The sequence below is a fragment of the Gossypium hirsutum genome, chromosome D09 (genome assembly GCF_007990345.1).
Source record: "Gossypium hirsutum isolate 1008001.06 chromosome D09, Gossypium_hirsutum_v2.1, whole genome shotgun sequence".
Taxonomy (NCBI): Eukaryota; Viridiplantae; Streptophyta; class Magnoliopsida; order Malvales; family Malvaceae; genus Gossypium; species Gossypium hirsutum.
Genome location: NC_053445.1, coordinates 40,519,313 through 40,536,807, shown reverse-complemented (window position 1 = coordinate 40,536,807; position 17,495 = coordinate 40,519,313). Strand labels below are relative to the sequence as shown.

The window sequence follows — 17,495 nt, the reverse complement described above, 5'->3', positions numbered from 1 at the left end:
CAAAAGTAGAATTTTTCATTTGAAAGCTGCTCCATGGTAGAATTCCTACTAAGCTTAAACTTTTGAAAAAAGGCATCACCTCCTTGTCTCCTACTATTTGTGCTCTCTGTCTCGATGAGGAGGAATCGGTCCACCACCTCTTTGTTCGTGTAGGATCACTTGAAGAGTTTAGCAAAACTGGTGTGCTGCGCGGGGTATCCATCTTGTCTTGCCTAAGGATCCTCGTTGGTTGTTTAGTATGTGGATCCATGCGTGTAATAATTGCCAGTCTGAGCCTGTGTGGAATATGTCTTTCTTTGCTATTGCTTGGACAATCTGGTTGCATCTTAATGAGGTTGTGTTTAACGGCAAACTGTGTGATCTTGATCAGCTCTATGACCTCACTGTTGTAAGAATCGGGTGGTGTTATGCTGAATGGCCAGGCTCCGTGGCTTCCACCTATGAGTTCCTCCTGTGTTCACCTTCTTTCAGTCCTCCATGTAAACCGAACATGAATATTTCGAATTGTCAATGGCGCCCAACTCCTTCTGGCTGCCTTAAATTTAACGTTGATGGGGGCTATTAGTGGCCAGTCTGGGGACGCTGTTATTAGAGGAATCATCAGGGAGGACAAGGGTGTATCAGAGATTTAAATTGCGGTCGCGGCCGAGTTTTCGGTCGCATTGCGTTTATCGCGGTTGCGGACATAACTTGATGGGGGCTATTAGTGGCCAGTCTGGGGACGCTGTTATTAGAGGAATCATCAGGGAGGACAAGGGTGTATCAGAGATTTAAATTGCGGTCGCGGCCGCGTTTTCGGTCGCATTGCGTTTATCGCGGTTGCGGACATAACGGATGCTATTGCGGTCATTGCAGGTATCGCGGTCGTGAATTTTTAAAAAAATTCACACAACTTATTGTAAAATATAATAGCGGTTTTCGCGGTAGCGGTTTTGGACAGTGCCGCTACCGCTATATAATGGCCGCTATTTCGGTAACGGACCGCTATTTAAATCTATGACCTGTGTATCTCTTATTACTTTTTCAAAGAGCATTGGGATATCGGATATTTTGCCTCAGCTGAATCCTTGGCAAACAAGGAAGCATGTTTGATTTTTTGTGCTTCTAGTTGGGTGCCCAATTTTAGGTTAATCATTGAATCCGACTACAACAATGCAATCAGCTGGCATCCAAAGCATGATTCAAGCCTGCCTAAGAATGCTCATGTATTAACATTGACTTCTAGCTCAGAAGCCAATAAGTTATTGATCGGTTGGAAAAATTGTAATTTTTTGGAAACTTTTAGGCATATTCTCGATTGATAAAGGTGGAGAGTTGAATCATAAAATTATGATTTTATATTCTACTCCATGAAACCTTTACAATGGTATATCATATGCTCAAAATAGTTTAGATTGATATTCAAAGTAAGTTACTTGTGAATATTTGTTGAGGAAAACAAAAACTTAAATCACACATTGGTTAAATACCAAATGTGAGATTTGTATATATATGAGAATTCACTTAATAAATGAATGATTAAATTTGAAACTTTGTCTCGGTCGAAAATTTTTAAAATTGATCCATATTGAATGCCTATAAAAGTCTAAAGTCCTCAAAATTTTTTGACATTCTCACACCAAGTTTATTTTGCTCGGGAAAATTCTTCTCTTTTTTCCTCCCCATATTTTCCAACGTTTCGGTGATAAAAGAATGCAATGTTTGTTCGTTGATCACTACAGATGTGCTACTGCTTCGGTCATCTTGTTGTTGTATTCTGGGAGACAGTTGACCAATGTTTCTCCAAGTACCATAGGAGTGGCCGAATCTATCTTAAGGAAACTGTATAAAATAGATCTCAACATTTAGTAAAAATCGATTCTTTTATTCGATTTATGATTTTCATTATCTTATTTATTGGTGTATCTGATATTTTAAATATAATTTTTTTTTATTTTATATAAATATCTATTTATTTATATATATACTTATTTGCTAACGTGTTTTTGTCAAACATGCACAATTTTAGCTTAATCATTGAATCCGACTACAACAATGCAATCAGCTGGCATCCAAAGCATGATTTAAGCCTGCCTAAGACAATGCTCATGTATTAACATTGACTTCTAGCTCATCCCTAGAGAAGACAATAACTTGTTGATCGGTTGGCTAAATCTGACATTTGTCGCTTTGAGGATCTACTCGTGATGGCTGCCCTTTGAGCTGGGTTCTGTGATATGGCTATCAATTCTGGCTCCTGGTCTGTTGCCTATTGCTGGCTCCATTTTTCCTGTTTCTTTATCAGATCTTGTTATTTTTGTTTCAGCCTGGTCTATTGTATGCGTCTCGTTTGCTGGCTGATGCTCGCAGAACTCCAGTTCCCGAGGCTTGTTAAAATATAGAAAATCTTCACCTTTCAAAGAAAATATTTATTCAAATATCATCTTCTTACAAGGACTCTGCAAATCAAATATCGTCTCATACTTAAACAGATTTGCATTACACAAAATTAAATGTTGTTACCATTTTGATGTTCTATTTTTGTTAGGGATGGCCTTTTAGTTTTATTTTGTAATAATAAAAATAAAAATATAAAATGAATTAAAAAAAAAAACAGAATAGGAAAAGTAAAAAAAGGAAAAAGGTGATTGGTGATTGGTGGGGCGTGGCCCTCACCATGCTGCCATGGTCATCCTTTGAGAGAGAGAATTGAGGGGAGAGTGGCACAAGGGAGCAGAAGCAGTGGAGAAAGAGAAAAGAAAGGAGGAGAAGAAAAAAGCTTGGCATTGTAGGTTATATTATGTTTTTATTTAACTTTGTTTGTATATTGGTTGAAGAATCTTTTAGAAAATGTGTTTGAGATTTTATTTGTTCTTTTTTTTCATGTTTTAATCTTAATACCTTATTTATTACTTTTTTTTTAATGCAAGGAATAAAAAAGAGATGACTGAACTTTCCATGGAAAAGAAGCACAAACTATTTTTAGTCTGATTTGCAAAGGCACTTGGGTTTAATTGTATATTATTGGATGAGATTTGTGTTTAACCCTTTGGAATTGATTATCAATATGAATTTTGTATTACTGTTGGATCAGATAAACATATGTATAGCCATTCGAGCTACTATCGATTTTATAATCAATTCAAATTACTTTTTTAATTAATAATGTTCCTTATGGTTCGTAGAATGCTTTTATTGTACAATATCGCACCAGATAATTCATACAATCTCATCCACCCTATAATATTTAAAGATATGTCATGGTTGGACCATAAAATACTGCCCAAAAATTACCTATGACCCTGTTGAAAAGACTTTAGTACAATCTTCTTGAGACTTAAATTTTGCAAGATGATAATCATTCTCTTAGCCCATCAAATGAAATGGCTGAGATGACTTCCAGAGAGCATATGTTGTATTTAAAAGTGTGTTGAAACCAATTCTTCTCCCAAAGAGTTTAATCACAACCATAGGGATCCTTCCACAAAGCCGGTTAGTACTTCACCATTCAAAAATTTAATATCTTAATCTTTTAACTCCCTCATCGTTGTCCTTTTCTGTTTGCCTAGACTCTTAAGGAGTTTGTTTTTAAAAGACATAGGTTCTCTCACATCGACGGAATCTATAACCACATCCTCTCCACCAACTAGGTCCCCATCTCGTTGTCGAACCTTGTTCGTAACTCTTCCACTATCCTCGGGGCCGGAGGTGACCAGGACCACCGAACATTGACATATAAAGAAACTTTATACATTTACCTTTTAGTTACCAATATTCCCAATTGAATCCCATAATTTTGTTGAACGTACACTAAGCATAACTTCGTTTTCGTTCCAACATATACACCTTCTTTCTTTTTTAACCTTTTGATCTCACAGCTTCTGTCGAAAAGTAGGTTCACCGCCTAATTCTCACTAAATTTCTATTGCTATCATCATATTATTTGAAGTCAAAAGCAACATAATGTGTTTTAACGAAGCAACTAAAAAAAGCATTTAATAGTTAAATATTATCTTAGTATTTATTTTGAAATGACCTAAAAAATATTAAAAGATCCTAAACGAATCCTAAATTGACACCAACCTTGATATTCATCAAGATATTTAAGGAATCTCCTTGAGTCTATTCCCTTTTCTCACCTGATCTGGATTTCTCATATTTCTTCCCTATTTACTATACAGGGACTTCCAATTTATCACGGTGATTGCTACTTTTCCTTTACCATTGGCTTGCCACCTTTCTTATATTCCTTTTAAACTAGCAGGATTTTACAAATATTGTTAATAGATCTCATGTTGGAATTTTCTATCAACAGTCATCCAACATTAACAAGAAAACAAAGGAAACCTGGAAAAAGAGAAGATCCCAGTAAGTATTGAGATGGGGTCTGATTCTAGTAACATCTCTTCTTAAGGGTTTAAAGATCAACGAATGCCCAAAATAAAATACAACACAAGTTCTAAGAAGCAAATAATCAAACACCTGAAGGAGGAACAGAAAAAGAAACGAAAAGCAGAAGTAGGGTTTTTACAGATTTTGTAACGTTCTGTTGGTTACGAAATTAAAACAGAATAATATAAGTTTAATTTTTAAAACATAATGATTGATATTAGACTGAATTTAATTAAATGATATTTTAAAATTATTTTAAAAATATAAATACTAGTAGGTTGTGTGAATTTCTATTTTTATATGTAGTTTCTAACTTAATTTTAATTATTAATTAGTGAATGTAGATTGGTAATTAAATTTAAATATTGTGATTGCTAAACAATTTATTGTAACATTATTTATATTTTTAAATATCTATTTTAATTTTAATAGTGTATTTAATTTGTAAAAATAGTGATAAACTTAAAAAGGCTTTTTAAACAGGTTTTACAATTTACAGTGATTTATTATATAAAATTGTAAGTTGAATTATTGAATACAAACCAATTGAGAGGGACTTATTATAAAAATATGACTTGCAAAACACCATTAAAAATTATATAAAAAAAGACTGAGGGATTGGTACTACAATTTTTCCTTCAAAAAATTATTAGTTTCTTGTCATAACTCAATTTTTTATAGGTGAAAACATTAGAAGCTTAATAACCTTGCAATATATATATATTATCACTTGAATCTTATGATGGCCTGATAATTAAGGGTGTTTACCGTTTTAGGTGTGACTTGAGTTTGAATCATGCTAGTCACGTTTGTTGTTCGTGTTTTACCATCAAAAAACATATATTTTATTTATTACATCCACAGAATACTTAATTGAACTATTCAATTACAAACTAGTATATATCTAAACAACTTTAATATAAATATCAAACCCGTGAGACCAAAACCTAAAACATGCACTCCTTGTATAATTGGTAACATTCAAACTCTCTCTTTTTAGTTACCTATATATTTGGCTGAATTTAGAAAAAATAACCCTTAATGTGTCTGCAAATTATATATCCAATGCATTTAAATTTAGTTGTAGGTTATGCCAATGTAAGAGAATATTGCTCCCAAAAGCCATAATTAAGCACTTTAGCTACCAAATATCTGTTTGGTAGATGGGGAATCATAACCCTCATCCGTGGATTGCCTCCATAGTACCTCCTCCATTCTAGAAGCTAAAACCTGTTGCCTTCACATTGGTTCTGACTTTTATCTCCAATATACATTGAGAAACTATAATGAAAAAAGAAAACTAAAAAAGGGTTTGTCCCTTTGTCTAAAAAAGGTGCATCTAGAAGGTCAAAGATATCTGTTGATCCATTTCTTATTCATCCTTTTCACCTACCTTAATTTTGATTAATCTTATAAATTATGTGCAGTTCTGTGAAAATCTTACTTAGGCAAATGAAATTCATTTTTAAATCACAGTTCCTACTTAATACACTAGGTTCGTGCAATTGCATATATCACAATGTATGATTATTATATGATGTACACAGTAGAACTTTTAACTGTACAAGTAGTATGGGTTATAATTATTTTATTGTTATAGAAGTGCATGTCTATTAGAATAAGAAATTTTATATATTATAGTAAAATTTTATATCATGTATACTTTTTGTGTCTATAAATATAAATTTTGAAGAAAGTTATAAATATTCTCATTTGCTATTGTATTTTTATTCTTTTACTTTTTATTATTATTTATCTCATAACAACATGTATTTTAAAATTATATTTAAAAAGTAATAAATAGAACCTTCAACAAATTTAGGAAAGAAAAACATGTAATCTAGATACCAAACAAAAACTATAACCATTGTTCTAATCAAGTTTTGATAGTAATTCTTATTGATTTTTTTTTGTATTCTTCATATCCGTTTTGCGGTCCATGTTCAAGGGTAGTGGTTGACCCTCCCAATAATATCGTCTTCAAAGTTCAAATCTACATTCTCCCCTTAGGAGTGTAATGTGCCTTACCATTGCACCCAATCGCCTATTGGATAACAATTCTTATTGATTTTAAATGATCTTGTCTTATATAATTAACCACGTAATTAAATAGTTGTTTTCAATTTTTAGATAATTTATATAAATATAAGATCCATTGAGTTAGTCGTGGAAACTAAAAAAAGTTGTGTTGAAGCTTCCGATTAACATTAGTCCTAATTTCAATTTTTAGATAATCCCTACTATTACTATAAAAAATGTAGGGTAAACTACATTCAATGTCACTCTAAAATAGGAAAAATAGGAATTTTCCTATTTTAGTCTCTCTAAAATTATTTTTCAATTTAGTCACTTTAATTAAAATAATTGCGTGAATTAGTTGCTGCCATTAAAATTTCGTTAATCACTAATGGATTAGGTTTATCAGCAATCTTATGTCAACTGAAAACTCTAGTCTCCCCTTTGTATTGTCGACGTCTTCGCTGCCTAAGCTCCAGCACCGTTGCTCGGCCTCCAATTACCTTCTCCGATCGCTCTCACTTTTGTTGTCCCATTCTCTTTTTTATTTTTTGTTTTTAAAACCCCTGTCTGTCGCTTCCAAACTCACCATCGCCACAAGTCTCATTCTTTAAGTTTTTAGGACTCTTCAAAACAAGGGAATATATATATTTATTTTTTATTGCGGCTTTTTGGTTATTGGCTCAATGTTGCTATTGTTGGGGTATGATAATGGGTACAAGGACTTCAATGGGTGGGGCAATGGTTCACGACAGTGGTGATGGTTTGGGAAGCGGTGAATTGGGAAACGACAACAAAGGAATTCTTAGAAGGCATGTTCCTCCTTTTATTGTTTTTCTTTCTCAAAAGATTGAGACTAATGTTGAATGCAACAGTGACTATCTTCTTCTTAATGTTGTTGGGTCTAAGCATATTGGCACTACAATTGTTTAAACATTTATTCCAAGCACTTTGAAATTTAAGAGGAGGGGTCGAAACAAAGTCGGTGTCACAACACGGAACCTCTGTGTTGCAACACCAAACACAGGTTCATAAAATCGAGCAATTCAGCTCGATACGTGACACAACCCCTCCGTGTCTCGACAAAGAAGTCAATTTACCTTAGAATTCAAAAATTCAAGGCGTGTCGCGACATCGGTATCTTGCCAGAGGTGTCGTGACATGGAACCCTTATGTTGCGACATCGATGCAATTTTCTGCAAGGTCGACCCGAACCATCGCACAACCCAATGGTTTTAACCCTTATTTTACCCGATTTTTTACTTAAAAACACTAATTTTTTTAAACTTAAACACTTTTAACCTATTTCTAAATTCCCTCTAATTCTAAAACCTCTCAAACTCTTCTTTTTCTTCTTTTTTTTTCTTATATTGTGCAGGGACAAAAGTGTCACACCAACAAGGTAGTTACAACACACCTTCGTGAGGAATCACGAACTTCCAAACCGAGGTTAAGGATTCCTATCTTAACTATTTTATTACATTATTCTTTTGTTTATCTAAATATATTGTTTGATTTCGATTAAGTCTTCTAGTTTAAAGATCATTGAAAATGCCTTCTAAAAAGTCTAGAAGAACTATTGAACAAGAAGCACTATTGGTTTTGGATCCCTTGAAATTTCAAAACCCAAATGTCCAAAAATATTTTCTCGAGTTGCAATGCAAGACATTTATTCAAGAAAGTGAGAAGGCCCGTCGGAATAGCAAATGCGGGAAGATCTACTAAGAATGTAAGATGTGGGACCCCAATGGGGAAGCTTTCTATATTAGAGGTACATCATGGATTAAGATCTAAAGAACAACGTGAATGACACAATAAATTGCATGTATGCATAAGCGAGGTGCGTCTGAAAGGTGTGGATCTATGGATTAATAAAGGAATTCGCCAAAGACGATGCAAATTATGGCCAACAGTACATAAACCAAGTCCGTCAGAAAGGCGACACATATTATGAGAGTAGCAAGTGGCAACAGGTGATCCAGTGAATCCCGAACAATGAGGATTCGTAAATAAGGGTCCGCAATAGGTGAAATAAGCTCGTTGACTACCTAGCAGATAGCAATTCGCCATAAATAACCAAGAATGGGTAAGAAGGTAAAGTCGGAGTATGACAGAATTAGGTCGCCCCATCATGTGATCAATATCATGAAGGAATGCACTTGTTCTTATAAAAATATTGAGTTGGGACAGTTAGAGGCTATAAGAGAAATAGAGAGGCAACATCTCGGGCAAGCTCTGTAATATACCAAGAGGAAATAGGGAGTTGAAATATTTGCCCAAAACTTGTTTATTATCGTTCTCTTGCAAATTGGCTATATAATATTGTTTAGCAGATTCTCACTAAGTTCATCAGAACTTATAGGTTTACTGCTGAATTGCAGGATAAAGTGTGACAAGAGAGGTAAATGAAGGGACCAAGCTAGCTATCGTCTGATCAGTGTAGCATAGAAGAAGTTAAAAGTATATGTAGAGTGGCACCTATAGAGGCTTCGTTTTGGGGGTTAAGGCAAACATAATAGTTGTGGGATTAAATGTAAACAATGAAACTAAGCATAGAAACTAAGGTCATAAGAAAACATTATGGAATTTCTTTAGTGTTTGATGTTAGTGGTAATTAGACCAATGTGTTAAGGTGGCTATTATATGTAATTGAATTTATCACGGGTGTATAGTGAAATCAAACAGGTTCTTGTAGCATCTGGTACCCGAATCCAGCGATCGAGTCGAGTATGGGATGTTACAGTATCAGTGTCATATTTTTTATTGGCAAGTGATATGATATATATGTAAAGTTCAAGTTGATTTAATATTAAATAAGTGAATGCTTGATGTTTGATATGTTTTCTTGAAATTTCAAATGAAAAATGATGTTTCTATTGACTTGTTGATATGTTTTGGAAGTTGACTATTTTGAAATTATATGTTTTAATTGTTACTAGCCCTATTAAATGATAATGGATAGTTCTTGGGTATAGTTGACATGCCATAGGATATGTAAAGCTCTTTTAAGAATTTTGTATTTATGAGTTAGCCTAATGTGCATGAGAGATTCATTTTCTAGCACTTTGCACCATTCTTGAGGAACAGTTGGTTAAGTCATGTTATACACGCACTAGAGATTCGTTAAATTATGTACCTTACTATTGTACGTATTCACTACTTTTCAAGGATTTGATTTGATATACGTGTATCCATTTACGATTCAAAGCTCAATTAAAAAGGATAATGGTCTAATAAGAAATTATAATGGAATTTGATATGTGAAATTTATTAGTGAATGCTCATGTTGGTTTAAGTGGTGCAATGTAACTAAATATGCTATTGTGCTTGTTGTGAAAAGTGGAAATGTTATGGTTTTAATGTATATGCTAGATGATATAATGTTTTAAATGGCCTTTTTATTATGTTTAATGATGATGTGATATTGTGAAATGATATATGTTTATTATGCTTCAAATTTAGCTTATTCATAAGGTTTATTAGATATGCATCATTGAGCTTTATTGGAAAAGCTTAACATGTGGATTTGTGTTTTGTGTACAAGTTTAGGAAGATTGAGAGTGTTTCGTGAAATTGGGTAACAGCATTTCAGAGTTCTTAGTTGACATTTTACCTTTATGATGACACTTTTAACTTTTTATTAGTTTTGAGCATGTACCTACACGTAAGAGATTAGTTTAGGTATTGTTTATATCTTATTGGTATGTAAAATTTATTGGTATTAGTTTGGAATTATGCTAGTATGTTTTGGTATGTGTTTTGGAACATGTGATTGTCACTAAACTAACTATAAATACGACTAAGGCAAGCACACCTATCGAACAATAGTATAGTTACGGTGAATAGGGAATACCGTATCCATGAGGACTAGAAGCATTAGTAATTACCGTTTTTCTATTATTTAGCCAACAAATTGGAGTAATTGTTTTTAATCTAAAATTACTAAACTAATTTAACTAAGAACGCAACAGAGAATAAAATAGGAAAATACTAAGAACGCAACAGAGAATAAAATAGGAAAATAACCGAAGATACCAATGAAAGAGACAATACCCAGGAAAAAGTCCACCTAGACTTCACTTATTATTATGAATCTGAATTAAATGATTTATTCACTTGTGCCTTGATCCGTAAAAATCCCTAGATTATGTTAATATCTCTTTCGAGAGTAAGAACAACTGACTTTAGGTTGATTAATTGAAATCTCTTTCTAATTAAAACCTCTATTGTCACATTAAGTTGATCTATGGATTCTCCTATTAGATTTAACTCTAATTCGGTAGATTTATGTCGTCCTATTTCTAGGATTGCATGCAACTTCACTCAATTATGCTAGATCTACTATTAAATATGGACTTTTGCTCTACTAAGATAAGCACATTAAACATGAACTAATATCCTTAGATTATTAAAACATGAAATAAGCATACATAATTGAGAACAAGAATCAAGTATTTATCATGTAATTCATAAATCAAAATAATAAGATTCATCGTAGGTTTCATCTTCCCTAGGTATCTAGGGAATTTAGTTTATAATCCTAAATAGAAACATCTCAAAGTTAAGATAACAACAATACATAAAGAAACCCAAATAAGCATCTAAAGAAATTAAATAGAGATCTTCAATCTTGAAGAAGATCCGCTTCTGAGATGATTCTAATGGCATTCTTCGAGTCTTTTCTTCAATCTTCTCTGTGTGTCCCCTTAGGTCTTCTTCTAATTGATATTTATAGACTTTAGAATGCTCACAAACCCTAAAAATTAGGTTTTTGTGTGTTTGGGAAATAGGGTACGAAATTGACACGAGTTGGCACATGGGCATGTGTTTAGCTCGTGTGGCCAGCCCATGTGGAAATGCCTAGGTATCAATATCGATATCTCATACCAAGGTATTGGAATCTCATAGTGGGTATCGATACCTAGAGCTCAAGTTCTGGTACTTTCGAAGTCAATAGCCAAAATTTTGAAACAATAGAGGCTTGTATCGGTACGTAGACTTGAAAGTATTAATACATGCTCTCAACTATCGATACATCCTTGTTGGGTATCGAAAAAGGGAAACATCGAAGCTAAATTGTTGAAAAATTGTCCCAAGTTCTTATATACATAGGACCCAAGTATTCGTACCTAGTCCACTACTTATGTATTTTAAGCCTCAAATATTGTTCTAAGGATCATTTGAACCTGATTTTCATTCATGTTAACCTATAAACACCCAAACATTCATATATCATATTTCAAACTCAATTTAAATGCTTACCTTTTAAATGTTTGATTTTTTTGAGTAAGTTCAATGTAGAATGTGGCATTCTATATATGATTGTTTTTTGAGTATGGTGTAGGGCGTAACATTAATCATATTCATCAATATAATTTTCATGATCGAGTATTGATATGATTTGCATATTTAGAACAAAAAACAACGTATCAAATGTGAATTTGAAACTACAGACTTTAGATATACCATGTCGTAAAACACCTATATCATCAGTATGATTCTGCATCACATCTGTAACAGCCATAATCTACAACATAATAGTCGCAATAGTGAAAAATAACATTGCAATGTTGTTGTAATGCCATTTCTCTTCATATTTGCAATGAAATGTTGTAGTTAGAATTATATGTATTCAAATTTGTTATAAAAATAATGTATGAAGACAATAAGTTCAAAAGGAAAGTTATTTATTCATTTTAGAAGAAAATGTCAAGAAAAAATGCAGATAATGTGAAATATATAATTAGTAAATATGACTATATCTTGAAAAATGTTCATGGTAATTTCTAACTTTTAAGTTGAGTAATAAGTATAGAACTTCATTTTTCTTGCTTTTTATTGAGTTTTTATGAGTTTTCAAAGTTCTTCAAAGAACAAATGAAACAATGATAATGCAGAGGTTGGGTTGCACTATTCTTTCTCTTAAACTCGCCAACATCCTATTATTGTTTTCAATTTCTTATGTAACTTTTAAGTTTATCTAATATATGGACAAGGATAACTCCTCATAGTTTATAAATAATGAACTTATTAGTTAGTTAAATAATATTGTAAGTTTATTTTTACTCTAAATTTAATCAAGGTAAATTAATTCAATTATGATAATTAAAAATTAAGGTATTTCACAATAAATGTGATTACATGATAATACTAGGTTAAGATTTTTAAGTACATTATTTTAGAAAGAAATATGTAATGTTAAAATAACTTCACATTTGCAACAACCGTGGTGTTGTAAAAAGTGGTGATGAAAATCGTAACAAGTATGATAAATCATTTTAAAGCTTAAAATAGTACCACTTTTCTTAACTGCTTACAAATATACGACGAAAAAAATTCTATTGAAAGAAGTATTTTAAAGATTGAACCTACTAAGAGATAAAAAACCAACCAAATAAATTAGAGAAAATGGACACAACTTAATTAATTAAACTAAATTAAATAATAAATCTAAGAACTAACTAAGACCAACTAAACAACTAAAATGAAGTCCAACTTATATAATCTATTGACTCTAACTAGGAACATAAAAATAAAATCTTAAGTAATTATTAAGAGAATTCAAAGAGGTGTTCTGGTTAAGAAAACTTTAGTTGATGGAATTTAATGATTTATTTCAATTATTGATAGATCTAGGTTTCATAACTAAGATGGTTATCAAGGTGCAAATGTCACGGGCCGCGATTCAAAGCCCCTGAACAAAGTACAAAGAGTGTCTCATGGAGGTTTACATATTAAACGGGGCTCATTTGACCAATTTGAACTGGCTCGATTCGAAGAACAAGTGAAAAAGTCTATCTACTTGAAGCCTTTGTGGCCCAACGAAACACTTATGGTAAATTAGGGCTACCTTGGTAAACAAGGAAAGTAATTTTAGAAGTAATCTAATAAGATTTGGTTTTGTAATCTTGGGGATTATATAAATCCCTTTATTGTAAAAAGGCTTCGATCTCACCCGTCGATGTAACTCAAACTATATTGTCGATTTTTGGGGAGCTCAACTATAAACAAAGAGCCTCCCCCTCATTTGTAATCATCCATTGTGTTCCATTCTTTAGTAGTGAATACTAAATTGAGAGCATTTACTTAAATACCTTGTGTGCATTGCTTTTCTGTGGCTATTTTGCTCTTTCGAGCTTTTTTATCTTTAAGATTACTTTTGATAGATTTTGGTGCCTTAGAGAAATTTTACGAGAATTCTCACTTTACAAGAGTTAGGCTAACTTAGGTGTATTTGAAGTGAAGAAAGTGCCTAAGTCCGCATGGATTGCGAGACGAAAAGTCTAGCCATGTGACACAAGTATCTTAATTTTGTATATAGTTTAAAGTGTCTAGAGAGTTCCTAAGTTTATTTATATCTTGTATGAATTAATTAAACCATTGACTATCATTATCACCGCTACCTAAGTTGGTGTATATATTAGTAAGTTGAATAACTATCCAATTAGTTCACTAAGTTTAACAAATCATCTCTCATTGCACTATTCCCCAGGATTTTCATTAATCTATCTAACACTTAGGTTAACTATTAAAAGCAAATTAAATAATTAATCTAGTCATGATCTAAACCCATATTTAACCTATTTCAATTATTAATCCATTAACCTACAATTTCTTAAACAATTGAAAAGATTAGTTCATTGTGAAATTCAAATCAACACAAAACATAAACGAAAACATAATAAAAGTAAAGAAATCTTATTCAATAGAAGAAACACTCTCCTCAATTATCCGATTCAAGAGTTGGTTGAAATCAAAAAATGAAATCTCCAAGCGACCACTCCTGGGAAAACAAATAAAACTGAAAAGAAAATGTCTAAAAAAATAACATAAAAGTTGTATCCTTAATAACACTTATTTAACCTAACCTAAAATATGATATTTGTAGGTCTTTGCATGACTTTTCTAGGGTTACAAATTGTGTTGGGAAAATCGGTTTGCTAATCTTGGCCTCAACTACTAGAGGGTTCTATCCGCAAATTGATGAAAACTTTAATGAACCTTTCAAGAGCTAGAAATTGAAGATGACCTCTATCAAAATATAAAATCTATTTCGGGTAAATAATTGACTACATTTTGACAGAATATCAACATATATATAGTGTATATTTGACTTAGCCCTTAGTTATCTATATATAGAAAAAATAACAAGAGTTTCAGTTAAACAAGTTGTAAACAAAATAATATTATTTTAATAGGAAAATCAAATCTCAGTAGGAGAGTACTAGTAGGGCGATGGTGGAAACACCCTTTTCTAGGATTAAAGTTTGTCGCCCCTTCCCTTACACCGGGCCTATTTGGGCCTCGTACTTATTGGGTCAATTATATGTATTATTTAGTCTTTAAACCAACTCATATAATTTATCCAACCAAATAAATATACTTCCTATGCCCAAAATATTGTTTTTTTCATTTAATTAATCAAATTAAACTAATTAAATTATTTTCAACCCAATTTTAATTTTATTAAAGTCATGTCGACTTTATCATACTAGAATCTATGAGTAAATCAATTTAATTAACTTGCTCTTGTGAAACTATGATGACTTCATTAATTTAATTTTCACTTCGAGCTTCAATTATTTAATTACAAAATAAATAATAATTTGAAGAAATTAGTTTAATTCTCGAGTCATCTCCTGTTTATAGTGAGAAATCGCATTCACTACGGATAGTGATACAAGCGATCTATTTCTCTAGTTTGTCCTTTCTTATTTTCATATCATCGATTAATGCAAACCATCAAGGTTGTACCAAGCTAACGGAGGGATTGATTGAACATATATAATTAGGGCTCATATAATTTATAATTGAGTTTCGGCTCTTCGTCTATTAATTACAACATTATTTATTCATGTAGTCATTACACTAAAGTACCACGACTAAGCTTTCTCCATTATATACCATTACAAAAGCTACTAAATCAAGTGTTCATCCAATGGCCTTGTCATATGTGTGTTACTCTCATAAGATATTATTTATCTCTTTAAGATAAAATATATTCTCCTAATATGATCCTATTTTATCTCATGATTATGTCTTCCTTCATGAAAAGTCAATTGTTAACAAGTAGTATTTAAACCATTCATCTTAAGTCAAATGACTCATGGCCGTGTTACTTTTCATCTATCGTGTAATGCCAATGAGAGAATATCATTTACCATTTATTGGGCTATGAGTTCCACTATTATAAGTGAAGTTGTGTCATATAGAAGTTGTATACCTAACATTCTAGATTTTGGCTCTATTGCTAATTGAACTCAAGCTTTTAATACATCAAAGCATACAAGTCATACACACATAATCTGTCACTTGCTTAGGATTAAGGTAAACTGCACTATGAATGTTACATTCGAATAAATCCATAAGTGGATCTAGGATTTATTCTATACTCAGGTATTGTCTGATGTACTGTTAGTCTAATCAATCACATCTATATTTATCTTCTAAGAGTCTTCTACTTCAATACCCAAGACAAGATATTTCCCTATTTAGACTTTATAAATGACAAAATAGTCTTTTAATCAACTTGCTCAATTTCGATTAAACTACGGACTTGTTTAGATTATCTAATAATACAAGTTGTCTTCTTGCACTATAATTTGACCACATAATGCAATTTAGTGTTAGTTAAATGTTAGATAATTAATGAGATAATATTTTCTTTCATTTTATTTTTCGTGCAAAAACTATTTAAAGATATTATATAAAAGATATTAATGATAATGATGGAATTTCTTAGGCCAACTTATTCCAAAAATTACAAGTACATAAAGTATATAGACGGGATCACGGCACTAGTGTCACGGGGCTAGACCTTTCGTCTCGCAAACCGTGCGGCCTTAGGCGATCCGTTTGCTCCAAACTCGCCTAAGTCAGCCTTTACGCCCAAAAGTGAGGATTCCTTAGAACTCCTCCAAGGCACCAATTTGTATAGCGGAAGCGATTGTGCCAAAAGAAGCTACAAGAGAACAATAGAAAGAGCGCTCGCAAAGTGTTTGAGTAAGTGCTCTCAATTCTTATTCACAAAGAATAATGAAACAATTCAGGAGTGAGTACAAATGAGGGGGAGGCTCTCTATTTATAGTTGAGCTCCCCCAAAACCGACGGTTAAGATACAATTACATCGACGGATGAGATTTAACCATATCCCTTAATTTTAGGGATTTACAAGATAAGCCTTATCAAATCTAATCTAATCTTTACAAGATATGATTCCCTCTATCTTCTAAGATTAGTTACCATATTAGCCTAAGTTGCCATCTCTTCATTATCGGGCCAACCAGGCTTCAATTTGACAGGCTTGTCCAATATCTCTTTGAATCGGGCCAGTTCTTGTGGGCCAAATGATCCCCATCTGAGCAACAGACCTCCATTGGATGCATTTGGTGCGCTGGTCACGGGCTTTGAACTGCGGCCCGTGACACTAGATCCCAACAAATCCAACTTAGCATTGAAGGGCCAACAAGGGTTGAAAGTAGATGAAACAGGGCCAAAACACCCACACCACAAGACGGGGCACCGCAGCACTCGGACCAGGTGTTACAACGCCTACTTCCAGCCCCTCCTTTGGCCATTTCACGTTTTGCTTCCCTATTTTGCCTTCTACACGTTCTCGATCCTTAGTTTCATGCTCAATTTAACCTACAAACTTGTCATAAAATACTTAATTCTAAATACTTAAAAACACATAAAATATTTTTAAAAATCTACTAAAACTATAAAGAATGCAAAATATATGCATGAATGCAAATTACACTGAAATACTATGAATAAATGCAACTTAAGAAACGAACTAAAACTAAATAATAATAAAAAGGCTTAAATTATAGTTACAATGAGCACTTATCAATCCGCATCATGCTAAATAATGTTTGCGACACTTACATCCACAACTAAATCCGCAACCATTATCCAATTAACTTCTATTATTTTTAGTCACTCTTACCCATATCTGTAGCTTCAAATTCACGTGTGTGTTGGGGGTTCATGAGATGGGAAAAGGAAGCATTATGTGAGTTTGAAGCAAATTAAAATCTTGGCTTGGTTACAAACCAATGTCTCTATTAGATTTATTTTTATTTTTCCATTCTTTAGTTGCTTTTCAT

General features: G+C 32.6%; 1 long non-coding RNA gene across 1 annotated transcript; it reads left to right on the top strand.

The window, feature by feature from the left end:
- The first annotated feature begins 7,714 nt into the window (after positions 1-7,714).
- On the top strand, positions 7,715-9,201 carry LOC121220887 (uncharacterized). The gene is made up of 2 exons (XR_005918124.1): positions 7,715-7,836; positions 8,769-9,201. It is a non-coding gene; the product is annotated as an uncharacterized lncRNA (long non-coding RNA).
- The last annotated feature ends 8,294 nt before the right edge of the window (positions 9,202-17,495 follow it).